Genomic DNA, 15,499 nt, shown 5'->3' on the forward strand with positions numbered 1-15,499 from the left:
GCATTTAGTGCTCATTTTTAAATTTAGCTAGGCAGAGAAATTAAAAAAAAGCAGAAAACTATAAATCGGTTTAACGAGGTTTCACGGGAAGAGCTTTCCAAAGAAATAGTCTAATATTTTTACCTTTGGAGAAAAAAGTATTACAAAGTGAAAAAAAAAAAAAAAAATCAACGAACGCTGTTAGGCGTCAGAAACCAGATGCCTAACTATGTACCACACTTAACTTTTGCTCTATGTAACTCCGTAACTCATCAGCCACGAAAAAAGCTTTATTATCTGTTATATTAAACATAACTAAATCAATAAAATATTAAGTTGTACGGAAAATAATGTAGGTTTTCATGTTTTCTTTCAATTACCTTTGTATATACTAAACTGTTTATGTTTGACGCATAATTCTTTTGTAGGAATGACGACACTTTTTAATCGTCTTCCAAACAAAAATGTTTGTTTACTTCAGTAGCGTTTCATTACTTTTGAATAATTCAGTCTTTACTAAGACGTCAACTTCTGGCTCAAACGGCCAGAAACATTACTAGAGTCTAGGGCGACGGCAGAGTGAGTGAGAGCACGATTCAGAAATTTTAAAGTTTTAAAAAATGTCTACAGGTAGAAAAAAGATCGTCGAAGGATTTCTTCGCTTGGTACTGTTTGCAAGCATTGGTCGAAGAAAATCCCAGAACTTCTGAACTGTTCGAGAACTTGCAGAGTATCTTTCAGTTAGCAAATCGACCGTCGCTGCCAAAGACTAATAAAATGTACAGAACAATGAAAACAAAAAATATATAAAAAATTCAACATTAATTCACCATTGAACAACCGTTTGCTAGAACAATAGTGCCAAAGGAATCCGAACACTGATTTTAAACTTAGCTAAATATTTCAAAGTCTTTCAGAGTGTGATTATATCAATTGAACCCTGCACTAATGCAATAAAAAAATTGGAACACGTTCCCGGAAGACATTTTCTCTGCCAGGCGGCACGTAAAGTCTTAGCCTCAAGCGAGGTAAAGGCAAAAACCGAAAAAGTCAGTGATACCGATGACCTGACCCTGGTCCCTGGGTATATAAGTCATAGAGGCAATGAGAAAGTGGACATGATGACCAAAAATGAGCCAATCTGAATTGTCTAGGCCCCGACCTTACTGTGGCCTAGCTTCTTGCCACAAAAAGCACACATCCGAAAATGGATCCTTAATGAGTCCAAAAAAACCTGGTGGAAGAAAGAACAACAACCCAAGCATGAGAAACGCAAAGAGAATCATAGAAAATCCGCAAGACATACAAAGGAATTACTGGAGAACAACCCCAGCAAAACCAGGATTCTGGTTAGTTTCCAGACAGGGCACTGCTGCCTAAGAAGGAACTCAACGAATAAGAGTACAGTCAGAAGATGTGTGTAGATATTGCCAGGAAGAAGAGGAGACGGCAAATGACATCTTAAGTTTTTATATATATATATATATATAAAATTAAGTTTTCTGCGTGCAAATTCTTGCAACAAGGAGAGAAACAGCCGCGAGAACTACTACTCCAAAGAGCGGCTACTAGGCTATGCAGGTTGACTAAAAATCCATTGGTTTACTATAGACAAAAGAACATTTAGTACAATATTTTCAAACAGCAGATTGGAGGTAGTTGTCATCCTAGTGTATGGGGAAATGATATCATAGACAATAGATCCGCACAGTTTAGTAATAGCATTGGTGGAAAATGGGATAATGTCTATATAATTATTATACTTTATATTGAAATTATCTTTTTTTCAGTTTTAATATAGTGCGTACTTTAAGGAAAGATTTGTCTCACTTTAATTTAAACAATTTAAAACTTACCATATTGAATGCTTAATAATATTAAGAAATACATTGTTAAAATGATAATTATAAAATCAATTTAACTTCTCAAAATCTGAGGTTTCTTTTGTAAGAAAAACCTCGTGTACAGTCTATCATTCTAAGTATTATTTTTAATTATATGACTAACTTGTCATAAATTTGACTGAATGTTATTTTATCATAAGGCTAATTTTTAAACGCATTTGGTTTCAATTTTCTAAATTTACAAATGTATAGAAAAAATCAGTATTAATATACATATATAAAAATCGTAAAAATATAAATAAATAAAAAATCCGTGTAGCGTTTGAAAATTCCCTTGTTGATTTTTTATTAATGATTTTCAAAGTCAATATTATTATTGATTATTGCATATATCCCGTATCGATTCTTATACGCGGCGGGCGGATTGTAAGAACGGCAATGAGCGCGTTATAAAACGTGACGATTGCAAAATTTATATTTGTAATTTTTATACAAAATACGCCAGCTCTTCCTTACTCTCAATCACCACGCGGTAGTTATTAAAAATTTAACTAATGAACTATGCGCAGCAAAATATGAGTAAGTTTTGCTTACTTTTCTCTCCATCTATCTATTTATCTATCTTCATCTACAACTCTCTTTGTCAGACTCTTTCTCGCTCTCCCTCTCTACCTCGCTCCCCCCTCTCTCACTGTCTCACTCACACTCCCTTACTCACTCATTCACTTTTTCTCTCTCAAACATTGCTAATTGATACAATTGTACAGGTATACAAATGTTTAAACTTTCAATATCACGGCGTTCCCCTTATGCTAAACCCTCATGACAGCTGGGTCTTACGTGACTATTTAACTGTGCGCCGTGAAATTGTCCGGAGTTTCAGTAGTCTCTCACTTTTGCGCTCACTCTCCCTCATCCCTCGCACGCGTAAAAAAATATATATATTTAAAAAAGTATTAAAATATAATATCAAATATATATAAAAATATTTATAAAATATAAAATAAATATATAATATATATACATATATATAAAAAATGAAGTTTTCTTTCAATTACCCCTCTATATACTAAACTGTTTGTTTGTCGCAAAATTCTTTTGTAGGAATGACAATACTTTTTAATCCACTTCCAAACAAAAATGTTTGTTTACTTCAGTAGCGTTTCATTACTTTTGAATAATTCAGTCTTTACTAAGACGTCAACGCGTGATTTTCGCGTAATTTCGTTTTACGAGTTTAAACTCGGTCGGAACGGTGCCCAAACGGCCAGAAACATTAATGGAGTCTAGGGCGATGGCAGTGTGAGTGAAAGCACCGTTCAGAGACAGTTTAAAAAATTTCGAAAGGTACATTTTAGCCTTAAAGACAAAGAAAGTCGTGAAAGGATTTCTTCCCTAGATGGTGATATTCGGCGAGCTTTGCTCGAAGAAAATCCTAGAACAGCTGTTCAAGAACTCGCAGATAATCTTTCAGTTAGCAATTCGGCCGTCGCTGACCTCTTTAAGGTCATTGGAAAGGTGTAAAAGCTCGAAAGTTTGGTTCCTCATGCATCGTTATGCAGTTTGCGCAACACCTCTTTGCCGAAACAGAAAAGAAGCTTTTCTGAATAGAATCGATACTTGCGATGAAAAGTGGTTTCTCTACATAACATCAGACGTTCTTGACAGTGGCTCGACTTAGGAAAAGCACGACCACTTTTTTTTCCAAAGCCCCAAACTCATACAAAATGGTGACACTTTGGTGGACTCCATTCGGGCTGAATTACTGCAGCTTCTTGAATCCTGGCGAAACAATCAATGCCGGAATATATTGCTCTCAAATTGAACCAATGCATCAGAAATTGGCATTATTGAAGACATGTTTGGTTAAGCGGAAAAGGCCGATTTTTTTCACATGTGACAACACGAAAACTGTTGGATCTTGCTTGGAGGTTCGGCCTCGTTCTCCATTTTCTCCAGACCTCTCGTCTGCCAATTACAATTTTTTCAGACACCTGGACAATGTTTTACAAAATAAAAAAATTCGTCGATCAAAAGTCGCCAGAAAATGTCTTTACAGAATTTGTTAATAATGAAGACACAAATTTTTATTCAGAGGGTATAGAGAAGTTGCAATCACTTTTCAAGAAATCTATTGGGAGTGATGGAGGGTATTGTAATTAATAAAAATAGTTAAGATTATTTATTAAATTGTTTTTTTTTTTGTAACTTAAATTGTAAATCTGCATTAATTTCCGGACAATCCAATAATAACCGTTTTCCATGCCTAACAATAACTGAGGTCATTGCGCAGTTCCAAATTGATCAAACGGTCAATCACTCAAAATAATGTAGGTTTTCATGTTTTGTTTTAATTACCTCTCTAAACTGTTACCCCTATTAAACTTTTTATGTTTGACGCATAATTCTTTTGTAGGAATGACGACTCTTTTTAATCGTCTTCCAAACAAAAATGTTTGTTTACCTTAGTCGCATTTCATTACTTTGGAATAATATACACTTTAACTAAGATGTCAACGCGTGATTTTCGCGTAATATATTTAAACTCGGTCGGAACGGTGCCCAAACGGCCAGAAACATTAATGAAGCCTGGAGCGATGGCAGTGTTAGTACGAGCACCGTTCAGAGATGGTTTAAAAAATCTCGTGAGGAGGACTGTAGCTTTAAAGACAAAGAAAGTCGTGAAAGGATTTCTTCCCTAGATGATGAGATTCGGCGAGCTTTGCTCGAAGAAAATCCCTGAATTCGAACTCGAGAACTCGCAGAGAATCTTTCAGTTAGCAACTCGGCCGTCGCTGACCTCCATAAGGTCACCGGAAAGGTGAAAAAGCTCGAAAGTTTGGTTCCTCATGCATCATTATCAAGTTTACGTTCTTCTCTCGACTTAGGAAAAGTAGCACCATGTTTTCCAATGCCCCGAACTCATCAAAAATGGTGACACTTTGGTGGATTCATTCGGGCTGATTTACTGCAGCTTCTTTAATCCAGGCGAAACAATCGATGCCGGAAGGTATTGCTCTCAAATTGAACCAATGCATCAGAAATTGGCATTATTGAAGACATGTTTGTTTAACTGGAAACATGACAACGCTCAGCCCCATGTCTCAGATGTGACAATACGAAAAATGTTGGATCTTGCTTTGAGGTTCGGCTATCCTTTTACTCCAGACCTCTCGCCTGCCGAATTCAATTTTTTTAGACAACTGGACAACGTTTTACAACATAAAAAATTCATTTATCAAAAGTCGTCAGAAAATGCGTTACAGAATTTGTTAATGTTAAAGTCTCAAAATTCTATTCAAAGGGTTTAGAGAAGTTGCCATCACGTTGGAAGAAGTGTATTGAGAGAGATGGAGAGTATTTAATTTATAAATAATGTTAAAAAATTTTATTTTATAACCATATACTTGTATTATTTTTCGGATAACCAAATACTTTATGTTTTTTGTTCGGATTAAACTTGTGAAATATTTTCCGCGAATTTTTTCTTTTTGTACGTAGTATTAAACAGATATTTATAACCAATCGAATGAAAAAATGCGCTAAAAACGGGTTACAATTTCGGAAGTTTTGCACTTAATGGAATTACCAGTGCATGCACGGTCACACAACGTTTAATTACTGGCTATTCATTCGCCCGGACAAAATCATATTACGTTTACAGAGGGAAAGGTACACGAAGCGTCGACGTCGAATAAAGCAACAACAAAACTATTAGCATATTTTGAATTGAATAAAACAGAGAAAAATGCCCCATTGCGTTATACGTGGAAAACAGGGGAAAAGAAATGGCAGGTACGTAAAACAATTGTAAAGTTGTAGCACGACTGAGCACAGTTCCACCGAGGGATGCCGAACGCTTTCATCTGACAACCACCCTCAGAGACGCAAAAGCCATTCATTACAAGTTTCGTTGAATTGCGCACGAAAAAAGTCGTACAATATTCTACTTAACAAGAGACAGCGAGAGCAGCGGGATTGTGCGAATCGGAAAATTATATGTTCGAAATGATGAGCGATGCTGCTTCGGTAATGATGACAAATCAATTGAGGCATTTCTTTGTTTATTTAATAATGAATGGAGAAGTAGCTACACCGATGATATGGGAACAATTTAAAGACCAATTAAGCGAGCACTCTAATGAAGCTACTAAACTTTACATCATTCGAGATTTGAGTGAAAATGAAGGAATGTTAATGAAGCAATACAGCCTCATAACGTCAAAAATGAAAGCAGATCAGTCAAAAGTTTTCTATACCTTTAAATTGGCCGTAACTAGGAAAATGAATAGCTCCCAAAATATGCTCATTTTTAATGGACATAGAAGTAGCATTAAGACACTTTTGTTTAAATGCCTGATACATTTCTGCCTACATTTGGGCAAAAAAGTTGCAACTATTGCTTAGACAAGAATAACGACAGTTCTTCTCCTATTTGGATAGGACGTAAAACATTCGGGTTACCATTTATGTTTTAGTGGTCAATTGACTAAGTTACTTCTTTCAGTTAATTATTCTTTTTTATGTAAGAATTTTGGTTGAAATAAAAAAGTCAGTGTCACGAACGGGATTAGAACCCACGACCTTCATTTAGCCGAAGGTCTTCGGTCCGAATTTATCGAAAACATAAATTGATTAATATTTAATAAATAAAAGAAGTATCACTTCATTAACAGCTCCCCGTGGCCACTTCATAAGTTGCTGAGAATCGAATCCTGATTACACGACATTTGAAAATGGCAAAAGGAAAATTTTTACGGTTGTAGGTTGAGATGGTGAGGTGGTGTCCGAGAGGATCGAAGTCGCGATGGCTCAAGTGTTAGAGCAGCGGCGTATTTAGCCGAAATACGTGGGTTCGAATCCCGCTCGTGACACTGACTGTTATCTCAACCAAAAACCTTACATAAAAAAGAATAATTCGGCTTACAGTTAAATTTAGTTGAAGACCCCGTCAAACTGAACTGGTACTCCAAAAAACAGACATTTTCTTCAGGGATAAAACGTCGATAATTCTCCAAACTTGATTAGCCATTAGTAATAGGACATTTAAAATTGTTTTTAATGACGATCATGCATTCTCTGGGCAAAATTTTATACTGGGTGGTGCCTTTCGACAGGTTTTAACAGTCGTAAAACAAGGTGGCATGAGACAAATTTATGAAGCATGTGTGGTGTTTAGTGACCGTTAGTCATTAATTATTCGGAGATCGTCTTCTGATTTGGTGAAAATTGTTCAAAACACCGGAATACCATTTTTTGATATAATGAAATTAACTAACAGTTTATTACATGGTTGTGCTCATAAAATTTAACTATCAATTTATTACATGGTTGTGCTCATAAAATTTAACTAACAATTTATTTCATGGTTTTGTTAATAAAATTACACCATTTTCGTAGAGTAACGTCAGAACAAGACACTCATATTTTTTGTAGTTTATTTCAAACTATGTATATGTAATTTTGTCGTTATATCAATTACAACATACTTATTTTAATATAAACCAAATTAACCGAGATCAAAAATTCATTAGTTTTTATTTTTACAAAAATGAATTTTATTGGTTTGATAGAAAATTGATCAAAACACCAGAATACCATTTTTTGATATAATGAAATTAACTAACAGTTTATTACATGGTTGTGCTCATAAAATTTAACTAACAATTTATTTCATGGTTTTGTTCATAAAATTACACCATTTTCGTAGAGTAGCGTCAGAACAGGACACTCATATTTTTTGTAGTTTATTTCAAACTATGTATATGTAATTTTGTCGTTATATTAATTACAACATTCTTATTTTAATATAAATCCAATGAAACGAGAACAAAAATACATGAGTTTTTACAAAAATTATTTAATTATGATGGGTAGGCAGAGGGGCCGCGGTAGCCGAGTGGTTAAGGTGTCAGACTCTCGGCTATTAGATCCCGCGGTCGTGGGTTCGATCCCCACCGACGCCTCTGGACTTTTTCTGACGCCTAAGGGGACCGGTGGCCGCAATTGAAAGAAATTGACACGGCACTCATCAATGGAAGGGACGGGATCGGATTTCAGCGACCCTGAATTTGGTCCCAACCCCCTTCAAAAATGAGTTTCTTCGATAGAAGAACACCGCTACAACGGGAGATCAAGTTCACATTTGTGTTGCGAGCCCTCCCCCAAAATATGGAGCCGGGGATAAAGTACAATAAGCTGTACAGCTCAGCTGCAGTACTCAGGAGGGAACTCCTCCAGTCCCTGGTATCCATTAAAANGCCCTGAAGATGATCTCAATAAAGATCGAAACGTTGGCACGATAAAGAAAATGTTTTTCTAAAACCTACGTCACACCAGGCCGCATCTCACGTTCTCCGAATAATTTATGAAGCATGCTTAAAAAATAGTCTGTTATGGAATAGTTTTCAGCAATTCAAATTGTCCAAAAATATGGGTGGAGATTCAATTAATTTCTCATATTAGTTATTAGATATCGGAAATAATATATATTGAAGAGTTTTATCATTAGATTTATCTGAGGAGAAAAAACGTAATATAGCCATATCAGCAGCTTGAAATGATGAAGTGAAAAAAATCAAACATCTTATTGTAAAACGACTACCAAGTAAATTATTAATTGTGCTTCCATAGATCATGCTGGGTCACTAGCTGGTGACAAAGCCGACAATGAAAACGTAAGTTTATAGTATCCCATTGAATATTTACAATGACACCATCGGATCTATTTCATGCAGAACTGCACTTAAAAGTATACAGGGTGAGTCATTTTTTGACGCACCATTGGAAAATCAACGCGGATGCGTTTAAATCTGACTCGAGGCTTATTTCCTTTGATTAATACCTTAACAAAAGAAAGTGAGTCAATTTTCGGTGCACCATATGAAAATCAACGTTGGTGCGTCTAATTATGACTCGGCACATTTTATTTTGTTAGTCTCGTACCAAAAAATAGGAGAGTCACTTTTCGACGCACCATTCGTTACAAATTAGTTTTAGTAGGTTGGAAGGAAAATAAACAAAACCAATATTATTAAAACATTATTAAACACAATGTTAAAATTTAAAAAAAAAATTCTTCACAAATTAATCTGATTAAGGTTTAAGAGTATTTTTTTCGTCCGATCATCAATCAAATTATTATAATGCTTTGAACATTTTTGATTTGCTAACAAAGGAGATTGTTACATTTATTTTGTTTTTTTACTTTACCAGAAAAAATACGTTGATTTTTTTATGGTGCACCGAAAATTGACTCACTTCCTTTTTTTAATGTTAAAATCAAAAGAAATTGGCCTTGAGTCAGATTTAAACGCACCCACGTTGATTTTCCAATGGGGCACCGAAAATTGATTCACTTTCTTTTATTAACATATTAATCAAAGGAAATAAGCCTCGAGTCAGATTTGAACGCACCCGCATTGATTTTCCAATGGTGTGTCAAAAAATGACTCACCCTGTATATAAAACAGTGCATAGTATGGTTATGCTATTTAGAAATTTATGCATAGGAGAAGGTTTGTGTAACGGGACTCGATTGTTAGTAAGAAAAATTGATAGAACGTAGTTATTCAGATATCGTGAGATGCGGTCGGGTGTGATGTAGGTTTCAGAAAAACATTTTCTTTATCGTGCCAACGTTTCGATCTTTTATTGAAATCATCTTCAGGGCCTTTGAATATAAAATGTATTTTGCAATGTATAAATTCACTTTTCCATATCCTAAATGTATTTGTTAAATGTAAACATTGTTTGTAAATCCCAGGCCCTGAAGATGATCTCAATAAAAGATCGAAACGTGTGGTGATTAGTGACCGTTAGTCGATGATTATTCAGGAATGTGATGAATGTTTTATATGTTATATTATACGTTTTGTGTGATGTGATGATATATATACACTTTGAGTGAGTAGAAATACTTTGATTGACTATAAAAAATATATTTTTTGCATTGTATAAATTCACTTTTTTCCACATCCTACATGTATTTGTTAAATTTAAACAATGTTTGTAAATCCCAGGCCCTGAAGATGATCTCAATAAAGATCGAAACGTTGNTCATTCTGTGAAGTAACCCTTTGGCCGTGTTTATTATTGTATGAAGAGGATGGTGCGATGTAAAGTTGAGGTAGCGATCTGTGTTTCTTGGTTTTTGATACCAATCTGTGATTAACGTGCATCTGGTTGTTTTATTACGAGTGTATCTAAAAATGGTATTTTTTTATTGTTTTCGATTTCATGTGTAAATTGTAGGCGTGGGTGAAAGCTATTAAATGTATCTAATGTAGTTTGAATTTGATCTGTGGGAACTGCTCTCAATATATCATCTACGTATTTAGTGAGGAAGGGTAATGTGAAAGGAAGTTGTGGTATGACTGTATTTAGTAGATGTGCCATCTTCAGGGCCTGGGATTTACAAACATTGTTTAAATTTAACAAATACATGTAGGATGTGGAAAAAAGTGAATTTATACAATGCAAAAAATATATTTTTTATAGTCAATCAAAGTATTTCTACTCAATCAAAGTGTATATATATCATCACATCACACAAAACGTATAATATAACATATAAAACATTTATCACATTCCTGAATAATCATCGACTAACGGTCACTAATCACCACACAAAAAAAATTCTATTTTAGACGCCATCCACTTTTTCCACGCTGCGTGCATGGGCGTTAAGAAAGAAATAATCCTGAACTCTTTCACGAAAGCAGGAATTGGGAACTCAGCACACCTAGAAATGTAAGAGTTCACTGTTTTCTTATTTATAATTTTAACTTTTTGACTTTTTTTTTGTTTGAGCATAGATGAATGAAAAAGCTTGTGAAGACCTCTTATAACCGCAGACATTGAGTTGGAAGATTTTGATGTTTTTGACGATAATCTTGTGACAAGCGAAAGTTCAAACTTGGAGACCATAATTGAAGATCATCTCACTGCATCGAAAGATGATGACCTTTAACAATCGCGTCGAAAACAACCGACGTTCTGGATGCGATCAAAACGCTTCGCACATTTTTGTTCTGTAACAACGGCATAAATGAAGCGACCTTCGACAAAAACGGATTGGAAAATTGCATGTTCAAAAAATGTGTTGAATGTTTTAAGCAGAAAAATGTATCATTACATATTTTAGACCAGGAACGTCTAATATGTAATTGAATAAGTACATTTTGTGTTTATATCTTATTTTTATATTTGTATACATTCAATGTTTTTAAATAAATTTTGTTCATTTTAAGCTGAGTTTTTACGATTTCCCGGTAAAAGTGTTTTTCCGGTTATACCACTGTTTTGCCTTGGACCTCAGAAGAGAGTTATAACGAAGTTTTACTGTATTTACACATGTACAATCATATTGCACGATCGAGGTGTACACTAAGATAGAAATTACATTTTTTCTAGCGAGCCTGCCTAAAATCGAGAGGAGCGGAAATTTTCGAATGTATTTGTTTGGAGTTGCTTTTTTTGACATATTTAAAAATATATAATATAAAACAAGCGGAGGCTTAGCGCGCCAACCCCCGGACCGTCCCATGCGACGACGGGCGAACTCGCCAAGTAATAATAATAAATAATAAAAAAACCTTACTTAACTGATTTTTTTTAAATCGATATACGTATGTGTATACAGTAGGTTTACGCAATCCACGGATAAGCGGTGAAACACATAAATGAAATCATATAAATTATCTATATCTAAAATTATTTTTCTTCAGAATACACTTTAAACAAAAATAAAATGATGAAAGTTGAATTAATGAATTAATCATTAATTGATTATACCAACAAACATTGCTTGCAAATAATTATTAAAGTTTTACTCAAAAAAAGAACATTAATCTGTAAATAATAAACGTTAAATATAATTTTTTTTTTACAAATAAATTATTATTAAATAAACAGAATGTACTTAAACTATATTTCTGCTTAAAAAAGTACTTTTTTTGTAAGCCAGTATGTTATGAAAAGAAGGATTTTATATAAAATAAACCTCATACTTTATTTTTGTATATTTATTATTTTAATTAATGTATTAATAAATATTAAATTATTATTTTAATATTATTTGAATTAAATTTATTAGATTAAATTTAATTTTGATTTTAAAATGTCCATCATTGAAAAATCACGTGGAAAAAATCAATGAACTTGTTATTGCTTTTTTTTTTAATTGACATTTTACAAAAAAATTCATTGTAGGACAAATGACAGTGAGAACGTTTGGACATCCCATCATTTACGGAAGTGGGCAACACGTGGGTGGATTAAAATGAAACGTTGAACAGACTCTGTCGGTAGACGAAAACAACCCTGTTTTATTCGAAGTACATTGCTTGTCGTTAGCAGAGATGGGCTGCGTCGGTTATTCATTACGTCGGCTGAAAATAGTCACCGTAGACACCCTAATGAAAGAGCTCGCATAATCTGATTAAAAACTGTTTTGGGTTAGTCGAATGCCGATAACGCATTCTTTACCCGGTTTAATTCCTACGCTCCTCAGTCAAATATTCTGTAGTGTATTACACAATAAATAAATAAATAAAACTACAAAAGTTTTGAGCAATCATTTTTTAATCTTACTTTTTTTTAAAGTCCTACATATATTCAAATATTTCATTATTAAAAAGTATCCAATTTGGATTTTCAATAAAAAGAATCCTCAATTTTAAAAAAATCTATTAAATTCTTTTTGCAAAAATTTCCCATATGATCTATTAGTCAAACTTTTCCAGCTGCCCTATGGACCTATGAATGTGAAGAGTTGGCTGGTATCTGTGTATATCTGGCTGGTATATCTACTTCTATGAAATTATTTATTATAGACAGTTTTAAATATATAAAGTTCTACCAAACCCTTTTTACTTATTTCTAATATGAAATGTATGCTAAGTATAAAAATGCCTAATTATTATAATTTAGGGAACTTTTCTAGGGTTTCTGACCACATATAATACATAGTATATATTTATTTTTATTTCTCACTTTGTCCCTCTCATCCTTTTCAACCACAAGTATAAAACGCAGAGCGGAAAAAAAAAGAAAATTATCCCAACCGATCGATATTCAATAACTGACCATTACAAACTCACTGAGTAACGGATGTTCATGTTGAACTTCCACGTTGTTTCACAAGTATTTGACAAGTTCTGGCATGAAGGACTTAGCAGTGAACTAAGAATACTATCCAAGCAGCAGTAGATATCACTTCTTTAACTAATAGTAAGACATTTTTGTTAAAAATACCAATATTAACACATAAATGCGGGAGTGCTGCAAGGGAGCATACTAGCCAACATTTTATTTTCTATATATATGATTTTTCAAAAATGGTTGGCGTAAAACATGCAACCAGAAGATGCAGATATCAATAGGACCAAGTCAACCACTATTCCAAACCCCTTCAAAAGATATGTTACAACATAAACCAATGGACACAAAATGGAAAATCAAGCTCGATCAACTCAATATCGGTCAGTATATCATACTGCAATACATCTATCTGAATATGACCCTGTATGTTAACCTGCTATAGAAAAAACTACAAAGAAAAAAAAATCAAAAGTAGAGTAAATGCATTGACTACGATGCTTGGCCATTTTGGTTGGCAGAACCCAATTTATTACTTAAAATAGCTCTTTGGTATTTAAAAACCAAAAGTTTTTATTTTATTACATTTAACTGATGTAGAACAAATTTTATGATGCAACAGCTGTGTAATCGTACAAAATGGGTGAATAATTAAATAAATAGAAAAACGCACATACAAAATAAAAAAAATAACTTCCAGTTGAAAAAAGTTGAAACGAGTTTAGCCAGTGAAACTTTTGCCCTTTCTGAAGCAACCCTAGAAATTGTGCAGCAGGTGAAGTGGAGGGAGAATTTAAAAAGTATAAATGGTAGAACGCAGACTGTGTATCAACCATGCCCAAGTCAGTTGAAATGTTGGGTCTTATGCAGTGTACATGTGATAGTGTGACTATACTGGTTCCTGGTACATTGTATGTATATACTGGTTCCTTGGACACTGCTCAAACCTTATAAAATTAAATACTAATTTTGTACAATTGTATAAATATATACATACAATGTATATTTACATAAATATATACATACAATGTATATTTACATAAATATATACAGTCAGCCCTCCTATAACACGGTGAGTGCGTACCACGTTATATGGAAACCGCGCTATAAGAAACTCGGATTTAACCGTACAAACAGGCTAATTCGTAGCGTGTTCTATGGAAACCGTCTACCGCGTTGTATGGAAACTGCGCTATAAGAAACTCGGAATTAGTACAAATCACATAATTCGTACCGCGTTATACGGAGACCAATAAATACAAAAGACAAGATAAATTATGAATTATTTTTATTGAATTGAAGAGTTCATATAAGGATTGATAAAAAAAAAAAATGAAACAAAAACTAAACTAAAAGACTGTTTTCCAACAAAAACAAGACTTTTGTAAAATTATTTATTTTTCAACACTCATCCTCGCTGTCAGATATGAGTCGCCTAACTCGTCTTCTTTTAATGGGCAAAATGTCTTCCTCACTTGGTTCTTCTTCACATTGGTTTTCGATAGTAGCTTTTTTTTCAAACTCCACTAAAACCTCTCTATAGGGAGCTAAGCAATTTCTTAACTCTCTTTTAAACTTTGCACTGCGCACCGTTGAACGATCAGTTTGAATGAAATGAAGTTCTAATTCTTTAGCCAAATTCAGCCCTTTTTTCACATCTTGTAAATCGAGATTTGGCACCCATTCGTTTTCCTTATTTTCGTTTACTAATGCATTTGAGGTAGGTGCATCAATTAATTCCATCAGTTCTTCCTCATCTAAAGTTTCTTCCCTCTGTTCTCTTACATCCTGATGGTTTACTGCAAATTCTTCATCGCTTAAACGAGAAGCAATGTTTACTATTTCTGAAACTGGGAGTGAAATTGTAGAATCATCTTGTATTGCTTGAACCATTTGAGGTAAAAGAGGTTTCCAACAGAGGTTTACGTAAACGGCTATGAGATAAGCTGGCATGTTTATATAAACATATTGTTTATGTATCTCGGCTGTGCTTTTGCGTGGAAAATAAAACACATTAAAACCTCTTACAATATCTAGTTACTAGAGTCATTCATAGGCTGTGTGGAAGGGACTTATGGGATTCTGTTAAACGGAAACCGCGCTGTAAGAGTACCGCGTTATGGGAGGGCTGTCGCAATTTCAGCTCCGCGTTATATAGAAACCGCGTTCTGAGAGTACCGCGTTATAGGAGGGTTGACTGTACATTTACATAAATATATACATATAATGTATATTTACATAAATATATACATACAATGTATATTTACATAAATATATACGTTCAAATAATATACAATCATCTTGGTCGATGGTGGATATATTCAGGTCCAGGAATCATTTTTGATGACACTCCGCAGCTGTTAAAAAATATTTTTCTTAAGATTAAATGAATTCTTCTTAGCAGCACTTGGTCTCATTTGACTAAAGCAATTCAGCAGGGTTTTGTGTAAACCAGCATTTAGTATCTGTGGTAAATGAGTGGATAAGGTGTCAGACTTTCGGCTAGTAGATCCCTCTCTTGGGTTCAATTCCCACTTTCACCTCTGGATTTTTCTGACAAATAAGGGGAGCGTTGA

Source organism: Cimex lectularius, unplaced genomic scaffold (assembly GCF_000648675.2).
Source record: "Cimex lectularius strain Harlan isolate CLEC.00 unplaced genomic scaffold, Clec_2.1 scaffold16, whole genome shotgun sequence".
In the NCBI taxonomy this organism is placed as follows: Eukaryota; Metazoa; Arthropoda; class Insecta; order Hemiptera; family Cimicidae; genus Cimex; species Cimex lectularius.